Source organism: Papio anubis, chromosome 15, assembly GCF_008728515.1.
Source record: "Papio anubis isolate 15944 chromosome 15, Panubis1.0, whole genome shotgun sequence".
Lineage (NCBI taxonomy): Eukaryota > Metazoa > Chordata > Mammalia > Primates > Cercopithecidae > Papio > Papio anubis.
Genome location: NC_044990.1, coordinates 29,949,876 through 29,964,847, shown reverse-complemented (window position 1 = coordinate 29,964,847; position 14,972 = coordinate 29,949,876).

Genomic DNA, 14,972 nt, shown 5'->3' with positions numbered 1-14,972 from the left:
GCAAAATTATTTTGACTGGCACATAATCAGGCCTCTGACTGTTGAAAGAGTTTGCCACATGAGTGTAGATTTTCATTGCTTTTTCTCTTGCTTGGATGACATATGGCTGTGATCTCCTGTTTTACCTTGCAGCAAGGTTAGCCAGCCTCAGTCTTCTCTGTAATATTCAGCTTGACTTAAAACTCTTGGCTTTTTAGCTTGGCAGGCAATTGTATGCTCTAAAAACACCAGGACTCTCCTCAGGGTTGGCCCAGGCAAATGGATCTTCATGGAGAGAAAGACTAGTTATGCCTTTTTTATTTAGTGATTCGAAACCCCAAAAAGCCCTGGACTCCCTCATCCCAAGATACTGAGAGCCATCATTTAATATTGCTCCAAAGAGCTGATGATTTTAATCCAAGTGCTCTCCCCAAGGCTGCTAGCTCCTGCCAGCATGGGCTCAGTTCTCCCACTGGTGACTCTGCCCTGCCGTCTCTGGCTGCTCACCTTGTTTCACCCCCAGGATGGAGGTGCACAAACCTGCTGTGCTTTTGGGTCCCCTGGAGGAACGTTTAGAAACTACTGATACCTGGGCCCCATCCAAGCTCAACTGAGTCAGAATCTCTGCAGATGCGATAGAGATATGGGTATTTTTCAATACCTAATGGGAGCTGGGTTTGAGAAACAACAATTGCTCAAAGGCATGGTAAAGAGGGGGGGTTATGGCTTAAACTGTATCGCCCCCCGTGAAAAGATATGTTGAGGTCCTAACCTCTCGCACCTCCGTATGTGCTCTTATTTGGAAACAGGGTCTTTGCAGATGTGGACGAGTTAAGATGAGGTCACTGGGGCTGACCCTAATCCCATATGGCTGGTGTCCTCATAAGAAGGGGAAACTCAGGGACAGTACATGGGGGCAGGCCACGAGAAGATGAAGGCAGAGGTGGGGCGATGTCTCTACCAGCCAAGGAACACCAAGGATTGCTGCAAAGCAGCCGCAGTTAGGAGAGAGGCAAGGAACACACCCTCCTTTACAGCCCTCAGGAGGAATGAACCCCATTCATGCCTTGATCTTGGACTTCTGGCCTCCACAACTGTGAGACAGTAGCTTTCTGTTGTTCTAAGCCACCCAGTGTGTGGTACTGTGCTATGGCAGCCCTAGGAAATGAATTCAAGGAGTTATCACCCTGTTTGGAGATGTCCAGCCCTGCTGGGAGAGCCAGGGAGCTGCTTTGGGATGTGTGTAAACAAGGGGGCTTTCCTCACAGGCCTCTCTTCTCCAGCCTGGAGCCTCATGTGGGCAGTGAGGGTGTTGCTGTAAAAAGCCTGGCCCATGCACCTGTCTCCTCCGGCCATTGTTCCAGGCACACCTGGCTTACTCCATGCCGTCCAGACTCTGCTGCAGATCTGCTGTCTTATCTCTGGAATTGGGTGTTGAGTCCTGCCATGCTGCCCTGCACTGGCCATCGATTGACTCCAGTGCCGCTATGGGCTAGCTCTATCTATACCCATGCCCTGTCCCTGTGCCTGAAACCCCAGCATGGCCTAAGCCTTGATTTCCTTCTTGCTGGGGTTTGGACAGGCCCTCAAATTCAGGTCCCAGTGGAGTCTAGTCACAATGACTGAGGGGAGGGCCTGGGTCCCTCCCTCTGGTACCAAAGATAGGGGCTAGATCTGGTATCTGGATATGGGACATCCTCACATCTACTGTGTTGGTCGTTGTTGGCTCTCCCCTGGCAGGAAGCTCACTTCAACTGGTGTCATAGGTGTGAACATTACAACACTTCTCCTTATGAAATAAACATTTCTAGTGACTGGTACTACGAGATGCATTCTCTGGCTTGCTTCTTCCAGCTAAAAACCCTTCATGAAATCTACATGGATGATGACATGCAGGAAGAATCATAAGCCATTTCTACTCAGAGTTCACCATATCATTAAGAATGATCAGAATGACTGTGAAGCACCGGAAAATTCCTAAACATGAGAAAAAGAAGATAATTTAGAGTTTGTTTATCACAGCATCCAGGTAGGAAGTAGAAAACACAGTTTGCCATCCAAATGTTTATTTTATAGATTTGAATGGAGGAAATGTAGGCCCTGAATTTTTCACTTCTTACCATTATTGCTGTTAGTCTTAACCGCTATCTCCCCCAGCCCTCCTCAGCAGAAGTAACTGAAGCAAGGCACCTGTGAACTGTGCCTCCCTGGCTCAGAAGCCAGTGCTGACCAGGTCAGTAAATACAGAAATAATCTGTCTCCCGCCGTGGGTAAGGAATTGAGTCAGTCTTGCTCTTGTTATCCTGAGAGCGTTGCTGGACGGAGCCCTTGTTTGCTGAATGCCAGGGGCTTCGCCTGTAGGCAGTGGGGTGGAGAGGTTAAAGATGTGAACTTCACAATCGGGCCTGGGCTGGGTTGCTGATCTCTCTAGCTATGAGATCTTGGGTTGCTTCCTAACTTCTCCAAGCCTCTGATTCCTCATCTGTAAAACAGGGGTAATAAAGACTTACCCCTTGAGGTTGCTGTGAGGCTCAGGAGAGATGACCCCTGGAAGGCACTTGGCATAGAATAAATTCTCCACTAAGCAGTAACTACCACTGTCTTTAATGCCTCCCCTCCTCCTGTTACACGCTCCTTGTTCCTAGGGTTTCTGAAGCTTCCATCTCAGGTACAGGCCCCTCTCTGAGAGAGTGACTATCCTTGGATTCTGGCTGTGCTTGGTCTAAGTGATGACAGTTTACCTAGCTGTGATGGTTAATTTTGTGTGTCAACTTGCCTGGGGCATGAGATATCCAGATACCTGGTTCAACATTCTTTCTGGGTGTGTCTGTGAGGGCATCTCCAGGAGGGATTAGCATTGGAACTGTTGAACTGCATAGAGCAGACGGCCCTCCCCACCGTGGGTGTGTATCATCCAATGCATCGTGAGCCTGAATCATAAAAAGATGGAGGAAGGTTGAAGTTGCTCTTCATCTGACTGCTCGGGCTGGGACATTGATCTCCAGCCTGCGGTGCTCCTGTTTCTCGGGTCTTCAGATTTGGGCCAAAATCGATACCATCAGCTCTCCCACTCTCAGCCCTTCAAACGACACTGCTGGCTTTCCTGGGTCTCCAGCTTCCAGACAGCAGATCTTGTGACTTAGCCTCCATAATTGTGTGAGCCAGTAGCTTATAATAAATCTCTTAATCTCTCTCTCTCAATAGGTGTGTGTGTGTGTGTATAGATAGATAGACAGATAGATAGATATCTCCTATTGGTTCTGTTTGGAGGACACCAACTAGTACACTAGCCCTTGTCAAGGAGCTGGACTATGACTCCAGAAATCCCTTGGGTCTGCTTGGGACCCTACCTCAATCCAGATGGACCACAGAAAACTACAACGTATCTTCACCTGAATTCAGGTCTTACCCTTGCCCAGATTAGACCCCCAAGGTGCCATTATAGACAAAACACCAAACTGCAAAGTGAGGTGGGAACCTCAATACACCCTTCTGAGCATGTGTGTCAGAATGATCCCTGGCCTCATGGGCTCATTTTAGCCTCTTCAGTAAATGGCTTGCTGAGTCAGGATTATACAAACCCCAAGTCCTACTCAGTACTGGTCTCTTATTGCTTGTTTACCTGCCTGCCTCCACCGGACTGGGAGCAGCTTGTGACCAGGTCTTTCTTGTGTTCCCAACACAGAGCTAGGTTTCCAGCACATACTAAGTGCCCAGTAAATACTGGGCGAATACTAGGAACAAGGTCCTGTGACCATCCCCCACTCACTGCTGTTGCATGCACGGCCTGCACTTGTTGATTTTCTGTTTTTAAAATGAAGCACTTACTAGGTGCCACACACTTAGTTGAACACTGTTTTTTTTTTTTTTTTTATAGAGACAGGATGTTGATCTATCACCCAGGCTGGAATGCAATAGTGCAATCATAGCTCACTGTAACCCTGGACTCTTGGGCTCAAGAGATTCTTCCCCTTGGGCCTCCAGAGTAGCTGAGACTACAGGGACTCACAACCATGCCATGCTATATTTAAATATTATTTTGTAGATACGGAGTCTTGCTATGTTGCCCAGGCTGATCTTGAACTCTTGGCCTCAGGTGATGCTCCACTTCAGCTTCCCAAAGCACTGGGATTATAGGTGTGAGCCACCATTTCTGCCCTGGGTACTTCTAATGTATGGTGTTTTGTTTCATTCTCACCATAACCCTGTGAGAAAGGTTCTCTTATCCTCATTGAGCCAAGGAAGGCCCCTGAGACTCAGAGGTTGAAGAATTTGCTTTGAACACACAGCTAACCAGAGACAGAATCAGGCTTCGGTTCTGATCTTTGCTTAGCTACTCAGCTCCTTTATTTTTGTTTAACTTTTGAAGATCTTAAACCACATCAATCCCAACTATACAGTCACCATGTTGAGGACAGGAGCCAAGTATAATATTTCCTTGAAATTCCCACAGTGCCAGGGGTAACTGATGAATAATCATTGATTGATCCCCATAAAAGGCCTTGATATGAGACAGCTGACCAGTCTTATGACAAGCTTTTCTCTTTGAGAAACTTCAGATCCATGAGTTGGCTCCAGAGATGAAAGCAAGTATTATGTTTGAGGATAGGATTGGGCATCAAGTCTGTAACCCTGGAACCTCAAGTTCATGGTTAAGGTTCTTAATACTTTTTAACCTTCGGTACCATGTAGACACAGAGACAGGCAGTCAGCATGGATTAAGGGAGCCTCAATTAACCCCTACCTCTTAATATTTGGTCACTGAACAGAAGTGGGCTGCCAGGTACCGGAGATTAACCAGTCTGGATTATCTGCCTGGGCCGATTAGCTGGCCCAAGGTAAAACAGCGGAGTGTCCCTCAGCCCAGTGGAGCCAAGGAAGCTGGGGCCATGGAATGCTGTGTGCAAGTAGAGGTCTTGAGAGGATTCTGTTCCATGTTATATGAGCGTCTTACTTAGTCTGCTTGGACTGCCATAACAAAATACCATAGATGGGGTGGTTTAAACAACAGAAATTTATTTTCTCACAGTTCTGGAGGCTAGAAGTCTAAGATCAAGGTGGATTGATCAGCAGGGTTGGTTTCTTCTGAGGCCCCTCTCCCTGGCTTTTAGATGACTGGCTTCTCAATGGATCCTCACATGGTCTTTTCCCCTGTACCTGTCTCCTGTCCTAATCTCCTCTTCTTATAAGGATACTGGTCATGTTGGATTAGGCCCCAGCCTAATGACCTCATTTTCACTTCATCACCTCTTTAAAGGCTCTATCTCCAAATACAGTCATACTTTGAGGTGCTGAGGGTGACATATGAATTTCGGAGGGAAACAATTCAGTCAACAACAGTGAGATTCATTGATATACCAAAAAGGGCTTGTAATGGAGATACCACTCCAGCAATCACTATGGCACCTGGTATTGTAAGCGGGGCTTGTCTCCCATCATGGTGAGATGGGCTTTAAGAAAGGGGCCTGTCTATACGATTTGGCCTGGGAGCAGCATGACACACTCAAGGTGCTGAAAGAGGCCAGTGTGGTAGGAATAAGGGAGCCAAACACTGGACAGATTGACAGTATAGCAGGGAGTTAACTACAGTAGTAGCCAAAGTAATTACTGATATATACACATACCACTGTATATAGTAGGTATATTAGTATGTATAGAGGTTATAGTGTGTGTGTGTGTATATCTGTGTGTGTGTGTATGTATGTGTGTGTGTGTGTATGTATAACACATATAGTGGTCACAGTAGAATAGCCCCTGGGTCCCCAGCTACCTTCTCCTCTGATCACAACCCTTCATTAAGCCCCACACATGGTTTTGCATCACTTCTAACTGTACAGTGTTGTAGCCACCTTAGAGCTTTTCATCCACCCAGCTCACCTCATTTTGCAGTAATGACAGCCCCCAGGAAAAGCACAGATGGGATTAGCGTACCGTACTGTTATTTCAGCACCCTGGGGATTCACAGCTGTGCTTCACAGCTGTGAAAAGCAAAAGCTGGTTCAGCCCCACTCACTTTCTTTAAATCAGCAATGACCTAAGCAGATAAACCCCAGTGCCCGGGAAATTTAGCTGGAGTCAGTGCTCTGAAAACTGAAAGGCCACGAACAAGAATGAAAATTTTATGGTTCCCAGCAGCTGAAGCTGAGAGCCAGAATTTATGGATTTGTCCATGTGGCCTTCTAGAGCTCAAATTTCTCATGGAAATTGCCAAATTGTTTAAATGCAAATTCTGTAGCTGTTCCAACCTCCCTAGAGAATTTTATTTTATCGTGAGACTAAAGTTTGTGGATCCATTCCTCATCTAGCATTTTCAAGTCAAACTTCAACACAATGCAATGCATTTTGAGCTCCTGAGAGGGGTAAGGTGCAACGTGGAATTCCTTAAGGAGTTCAGGAGTAGCAAAGGGGAAGTCACATGCTCCCGGCAGCCCATGAAAGGCACTCAGAGGAAGCCCAAAGGAAGTATAAGCATCTGGGAGGGAGATTTTTTTGTTTTTGTTTTTGTTTTTTTTTTTTTTTTTGAGACGGAGTCTCACTCTGTCACCCAGGCTTGAGTCCATGGGCACGATCTCGGCTCACTGTAAGCTCTGCCTCCCGGGTTCACGCCATTCTCCTGCCTCAGCCTCCCGAGTAGCTGGGACTACAGGTGCCCGCCACCTCACCCGGCTAATTTTTTGTATATTTAGTAGAGACGGGGTTTCACCATGTTAGCCAGGATGGTCTCCATCTCCTGACTTCGTGATCCGTCCGCCTTGGCCTCCCAAAGTGCTGGGATTGCAGGTGTGAGCCACCGCACCCAGCCAGGAGGAAGAGATTAATTCTGATGGATGTGTGTGTGTGTGTGTGTGTGTGTGTGTGTGTGTGTGTGTGTAGAGGGGTTGGGGGAAACAGGGTATTCAATGAAGCATCTCTTCCTTCTGGGGAGAATGTGGGAACTAGATCTCAGACTTTCTTTGCTTTGTGTTGTTTTTTGGAATGAGACATTTTGGAGGGTGGGGAAGGAGAGTACACCCCAAGGAAACACTTAAACACTTTGCCTTTGTGCTTGAGAGAAATGATAATGCAGTTGAGGAGAACGAGACCTTGAGAGGCAAAGCTGACTAAAGATGTTAAAACAAAAAGGAGCTGAGGAGGAGGTCAGGTAGTGGTCACCTGTGGGTGGGTTGGTTTGGGAGGGCTTCTCAGAGAATCAGGACCCACTCTACAGTCAACACAGAGCAGGGACGGGGTGAGGTGGCATCAAACAAATGGGTGGAAACACTGACTGAAACACGTCATTTAAAATAACACATCGTCTTGGGGAAAGTGAATAGTACTGTTTTTTTTTCCAGATATTGATGGTTTTATTTTACTAGATGGGCAGTTCAGCAATTTTGTGTGTGTGTTATTAAGCATTTTTGCTCATTTTCTCGCATATTGAAGATTTTTTTTCTTCCAACTTTTATTTTAGTTCAGGGGGTACATGTGCAGGCTTGTTACATGGGCAAATTGCGAATCCCTGGGGTTTGGTGTACAAATGATTTCGTCACCCAGGTAGTGAGCATAGCACCCGATGAAGAGTTTTTCCATCCTCACCCTCCTCCCAGCTCCACCCTCAAGGAAGTCCTGGTATCTGTTGTTCCACTCCTTGTGTCCACGTGTACTCACATATTGAAGATTTTCAATAGCTTTGGAAGTTTTTTTTAATAATATTTTATTTCCAATTTACTTTCAGCCAAATGTAACTCTTTTACTTGCTGGTCACTGTTTTCATAAATTCTTAAAATTTTCCAATCACTTACTCAGGTTTTTGTATCCACAAAATGCTTGATTTCATATGAAACCAATTTTGTCCAAAAATTATGATTTTAAAGTGTTAATTCATTTTTGACTAATAGGATGACAACTGTCCCCGTTTGCCTGGGACTGAGGGGGTTTCCCAGGACATGGGGCTTTCAGTGCTCCAACTGGAGAATTCTGAGCAAATTGAGATTGTGGCCACCCTAGGTGACATTGCCAGCTTGGCAGAGATGGCCACTGTCCCCCACACATCATGATGTATTCTTTCCCAGCCACCCTTGCACCTAAGTGTGGCCGTGTGGCTGGTTCCTGTCCATGGCTGTAATGTGAGCAGCAAAGAAGAAGCAGGCTCTTCTCTCCCTTCTCCTCCTATACAACATGGATGTTGACACCCAAGGCAATCTTGGAAATGCCATGTATTGAAGACGGCAGAGCCTCTGTGGATCCGGGTTTCTGAGTGACTGCATGTGGCCCAGGACCTCACCATCTGCCCTGCCACCACTACCATGGGGCTTCACAAAAACAAGAAACAAGCTTCTGCTGGGTGAAAGCAGTGAGATGGCAGCGGATGTTCTAGCAGTTGGTGCTATCATTATTAATATATCTACCCAACATTTTAAGCCATATTTTTACTCTTTTGATTTTATATTCTTTTTTATAATAAAAGGCTAGGGAGTTCCAAATAAATGTTGCTGCAAACATTGCTTTAACCACTTCATGATATTCTACAGCCACAATTTGATCCAACTTTTGCTGTCAGATTTGAAGCTACAATGGAAAGACTGAGACTCCGCCACGCAGATTCAGGCTCAGTCTGGACTTTGGCAGAGAATTCTCAGAACCAGAGTGGTGGACAGTCAATGAGGAAAGAATGCCGGACAGATTTCTCATCTGAGAGGGGCTAGGGTTTAGGAAGGATATAAGATCACTAAAGGTAATAGTTTTCCTTCCATGCAACCTACAAAATAACATATTTATTAGCCCTTCCCCTAAGCTCAGGAAAACTGAATGTAAACTGCCTCGTGACTTCAAATCTAGAATTTCTCTAGAAAGTTAAATCAGGCTGGCAGCTCTGTAAATACCCAGGGCATCCACAGTCACTTTGCCAACCAGAATTTCACCTGTATTTTTAAAATCCTAGGGATAAGAATGCTCCCATTGGCCAGGCACAGTGGCTCATGTCTGTAATGGCAGCACTTTGGGAGGCTGAGGTGGGCAGATCACTTGAGGTCAGGAGTTCCAGACCAGCCTGGCCAACATGGTGAAACCCCCTCTCTACTAAAATTACAAAAATTAGCTGGGCATGGTTGTGCACACCTGTAGTCCCAGCTACTTGTGTAGCTGAGGCACAAGAATTGCTTGACCTCAGGAGGCGGAGGTTGCAGTGAGCCAAGATCGTACCACTTGCACTCCAGCCTGGGTGACAAAGCAAGAGTCTATCTTAAAAAAACAAAACAAAACAAAACAAAAAACTCTTATTTATCAATTGAATGAGACAATATATTTTAAAATGCCCAGCAATACCTGACAGAGTAGATGCTCCACAAATATTATTTTCTGTCTTTCTTTGCAAAAAATGATAGCATTAATTTTTTTCCCTTTTACTCACATAATTCAACAGTTCTAAGGTGGTGTATCAGTTTAAGTCCTCGGAGACATATATGCTAAGATGAAGTTAGATGTGCAAGAGATTCACTGGGGGAAGTATCTGAGAAGAGCAAAGGAAAGAAGGAGCAGGAGGAGGTGCAGAGAGTCATCAGACTGTAGTACTGGCCTGACACCTGGGAGAGGAGAAAGGGAAGGAGAAAAGATTGGGTAGGAAGAGCTTGAGAGTTTGCAACTGTGAGAAAGTCTAGGCTAGCAATGGGGAACCCCAGAGCAAAGACTGCTTGTTAGAGGATCCTGCATTGGGCAGGAATGTCCTAGCTCTAAAATCCCACTGTGCCCAGTCATTGTCTGGGAACAGCCCAGGGAGAGCATGGCCTTGTGTGAGTTGCTTTGCATCCTGAAGGAGCAGCAGCTGACAGCCAGCTATACTCCCTGCAACAAGTTCTCTCTGCAAGGGAGAGTTGAACCATGCGTTCCCGTAGTTGCCAGGAATATAAGGGGAACTTTTTTTCTCCAAATGCAAAGAAGAACAACAACCACCTCTACTATAATTTTTTATTTTTTTGAGACAGAGTCCCACTCTGTCGCCCAGGCTGGAATGCAGTGGTGCAATCTCAGCTCACTGCAACTTCCGCCTCCCTGGTTCAAGCGATTCTCCTGTCTTAGCCTCCTGAGTAGCTGGGATTACAGGCACATGCCACCATGCCGGGCTAATTTTTGTATTTTTAGTAGAGATGGGGTTTCACCATATTGGTCAGGCTGGTCTCAAACTCCTGACCTCAGGTGATCCACCCGCCTCAGCCTCCCAAAGTGCTGGGATTACAGGCATGAGCCACTGTGCCTGGCCAACCTCTGCTATTATTGTCTGTTGAGGTTTTCTTTCTTTCTTTTTTTTTTTAATTATACTTTAAGTTCTAGGGTACATGTGCATAACGTGCAGGTTTGTTACATATGTATACTTGTGCCATGTTGGTGTGCTGCTCCCATCAACTCGTCAGCACCCATCAACTCGTCATTTACATCAGGTATAACTCCCAATGCAATCCCTCCCCCCTCGTCTGTTGAGGTTTTCATATAGATTTCGGCTTACAGCTAAAAACCAAACTTTCAATAACTGAACAAAAAAAGCCTTGCTAGGACAGATTGGGTTTTGCGACATAGCCAGCAGGTGGAAAAGCCTCCCATGTAATGAAACCCAAAGCAGCACAGCAGCTGTGCAGCCTGAGAATTCAGGAGCTGTGTGGCACATGCTGGGTTAATTTCAAGCCCTCCAAATGAGACTGCAAAGTGTGTCACTCAGCAGAGGTTCCATCACTGAGTGAATGAAGTCTTATAATTAATTCTCCACTTTTAAGATGTAAAATGAGAAGTTCACTGAGGCCTTGAGCATGTTGGGAGAATGACAGCACTTGAGGATTAGCAGACTGAGGCTTAGGAAGATTTTGGGGAAAAACCTATTTTTGTTTTCCATTCCCCAAAGAGACAAAGGTTTAAAAGGGAGTTAATGGGGGATTTAGAGACAGGGCTTTGTTTCCAGAGTTTTCATTAGCTCAGGTTACTGGGCTGATCTGGATGTCGTGTCTTTAGTGTAAAAAACCCTGTATACTATAAAAATCACCCTGCTCTACTAGTTCTAATCTTTATGTGGGAGATTGACAAGTTCAAATTTTAAATTGATAGTGAATACCTGGTATGGGTCCAAGTTTTGTGGGGCCTGAAGTTTAAATAATTTGGGGTGTACTTTATAGAAAAAAGAATAGAAAATATTAAAATAAATTAGATAAGAAAATAAATACTTAGAATGAGAAAAGAAATCACAACAAATTACAGATTGGAAATATCTGACAAGTAGCATGATATACAAAATCCAGGAAAACCTATGTTAATAAGCTAAGTACCTGACACGCTTCCCTAATACTTTTAGCTTCAATTTTTTGGCTGCATACTTGTTATCCATTTTAAATTTAAATTTTATTTTCTTTCTTTTCTTTTCTTTTTTTTTTTTTTTGAGATGGAGTCTTGCTCTGTCCCCCAGGCTGAAGTGTAATGGCATGATCTCGACTCACTGCAACCTCTGCATCCTGGGTTCAAGTGATTCTCCTGCCTCAGCCTCCCCAAGTAGCTGGGACTACAGGTGTGAACCACCACACCTGGCTAATTTTTTTTTGTATTTTTGGTAGAGATGGGGTTTCGCTATTGGTCTCAAACTCCTGACCTCCAGTGATCCACCCACCTTGACCTCCCAAAGTGCTGGGATTACAGGTGTGAGCCACTGCACCCAGCCGTTATCCATTTTTTGTAATGATAATTTTGTAATATCCTTTTCTGTAGAGAGATTAGAAAGATAATTCAGACTTTCCTCTAGCAAGGTTGACCAAAAAAATTTTTAATTGACAGTCAGGATGTATAAACCATGTGACTTCATCTACTGAAGTACAAACTATTTGTATTATTAGCTATAGGTTTATGTGTTACAGACAAAGGAATTCTAATGAATTATCTTCCATGTAATTCCCATAGGAAAAAAAATGCATGGTACGTTTATATTTGTATATATTTTAATACTGAGTATATTCCTAATGAGAGAACTTCTATTTTACTCGGCATCTGTGGAGAACTGTCTAAAATAAAATCAGATTAAGTTAGAAAAAATGTTAAAGTTTATTGTCATACAAAAAGTATAGATCTTGATCCGGGAGACTTCAAACCAAGTAGTAAGAAGTTTGCCGTGGTGGGACGCGGTGGCTCATGCTTGTAATCCTGGTGCTTTGGGAGGCCGAGGCAGGCGGATCACCTGAGGTCAGGAGTTCGAGACCAGCCTGGCCAACATGGTGAAACCTATCTCTAATAAATATACAAAAATTAGCCAGGTATGGTGGCACATGCCTGTAATCTCAGCCACTCGGGAGGCTGCGGCAGGAAAATCTCTTGAACCCAAGAAGCGGAGGTTTCAGCGAGCCGACATTGTGCCACTACACTCCAGCCTGGGCAACAGGGCAAGACTCTGTCTCAAAACAAACAAACAACAACAGCAAAAAACAACAAAAAAGAAGCCTGCCTTACAACAGTTACATTACAGTTTGTAAAGCATAGGGAGGATGTATTTTGACCTTTTTTAAATGATTTGCTGTTATATATTACCTTTATTTAGGGCAAACAGAGCTGTTTAAACTGATTTGTCCATAGCTGTTTAGTTTAATTTCATTGAAACATATTGACAAGGATGTAAAACTTACATGTTGTGTTTATGATTAGAATTAGCGTTTCAAGGAAATCGGAATGACTTATGTTTTGGTTGTGTGGTTATGGGCCATTGGACTCGGGGTATATCTCAAATGTGGGCTTTTATTTGTCTTTAACAGAACTGAATCTGCTCACAGTTTTACATGTGTTAGGATTGGAAGGATTTTCCCCAGACAAGCTTCTGGTCTTAGACATTTCGAACCTTCTTTCTCTTCCACCACTCAAGTGTTTGCGATGCCCGGTAATGGTGCCAGAGGATACTCCCTGATGCCAGTGTGACTCCCCTGCGCTGCATCTTAACAGGGGAGGCCGAGTGCGAGGCCTGATGGGCTCTCCTGGAAGCCATTCTTAGCACCGTGACCCCCAACCACAATTTAACTCTGCACGGAAAAGACTACAAAAGGATGCAGAAGTGTGTCTCTTAGTCTCAAATTACGAGAAGCCTCAGCTTAACTCCCGCTTAGTGGGATCCCTAAAAGGCTTGCAGACTCACTGCATTCCACTAAGGGGAAGGGAATGAAGGGGAATTAAAAGAGACATGAGTGTTAACAACTCATGGTTAAAATATCTTACCTTTGCAAATTTACCAAAGTACCTGACCACAAGAAAAAGTCTGTGCATGTGAGAGATCTTTCTCAGTAAATCCACCTCTAGTGAAGATCCACGGGAAATCGCTCCATGTAAGGGGGAGATGTCTGTATTTTGAAAAGAGACTAACGTCTGCAACACTGATGTGCAGGCTGTTCCCTCTTCATATAAAATGTTCCTGAAAACTTGCTAAAAGGTTGAGTGTGAGAAAATGAAAGAGCAGACTTAGAACTATGGGCAGAGGAGGTGCTCTGATTTTAGAGGGCTCAAAATAGCAAAATCCCAAATAGTTATTCTCTTTTAGGCGCAATTTAAAATTTATTTTTAGAAAAGGTATTCATAAGGTTGCAAAATTTGAAAGGCACAAAGTAACATATATTGAAAAGACTCTCTGTCAAAGCTCTGTCCTCAACACCTAGTTCTAGTACCCCAAGGCAACCAAGAGTACTGGTTTCTTGTGTTTCAGTTCTCTTCATGCAAACAACTATGGATATACATGATTATATTCATATTACATTTAAATTTTTTACTATATATGCATGTGTGTTATGGGCTTTTTTCCCTTAAAAATGCAAGAAATTGTTTTTTTTTTACAGCTGCATATAGCTAGTAGCCTATTAATGGACATTTGGTCCATATGTGATTTTTCTTTGTGTAAATAATGCTTAAATGCATGCATTATTTCTCCTATGTACAAGTATGCCTGTGGAGTAAATTCCTTGAATTAGAATTGATACATAAAGGGTACTTGTGACTTTTACTAGGTATTGCTAAGCTGGCATCCACGGAGGTTGTACTAGTACATTTTGACCTGCAGTGTGTGACAGTGCTTCTTTCCTTACATCCTTACCAACAAAGTCTGTCTTAGAACTTTTGATCTCACCGCAACCTCTGCCTCTTGGGTTCAAGCGATTCTCCTGCCTCAGCCTCCCGAGTAGCTGGGATTACAGGCACCTGCCACCACGCCTGGCTAATTTTTTGTATTTTTAGTAGAGACGGGGTTTCGCCATGTTTGCCAGGCTGGCCTTGAATTCCTGACCTCAGGTGATCCACCTGTCTTGGCCTCCCAAAGTGTTAGGATTACAGGAGTGAGCCATGCAACCTGAACGAAACTCCGTCTCAAAAAAAAAAAAAAAAAAAAAGCCCTTCTGATCTTTTCCAGTCTGAAAGATAAAAAATGGCATCTAAGTGTGGTTTTTCATGGGCACTGTTTTCATTATAAATGCATCTCTCTGACTCTGCTTTCGTTGCCACATCTCTCACTCTCTTCTCCCCGCTTCTGCCACTTTTAAGGACACTTCTGATCGCTCTGGGCAATTTTACGGTGAGCCGATTAGCAACATTCATTTCATTTGCAGTTGGGCACCTTTTCATGTTTCATTGTTTTGCTTATCCGTGGGCTGCCTATTTTTCTTTTGCTCTATCATTTTTTGTTATTGATTTGTAGGAGTTCTTTGTATATTAGAAAAATGACTTGTTTGTTTGAGATATGAATTACATGTGCTTGGGCCTGGGGGTATAGCTCGGGGTAGAGCATTTGATTGCAGATCAAGAATTACATGTGCTCCCCCATTGCCCCTCTCCCAAAGTTGTCATGTGGATTTGACTTTGCTTGTGATGATTCTTGTCTTGAAAATACTAAAATCTTAAATTTTATATCATAGAATTAATCTGCTTTTTCTTCTTGGTTTTGGGTTTTTGTGTCATACTTGGGCCTTCCTTGCCTTGGGTGAAAAGACTTCTCCTGTGATTTCTTCTGCCTTTATGGTTTCATT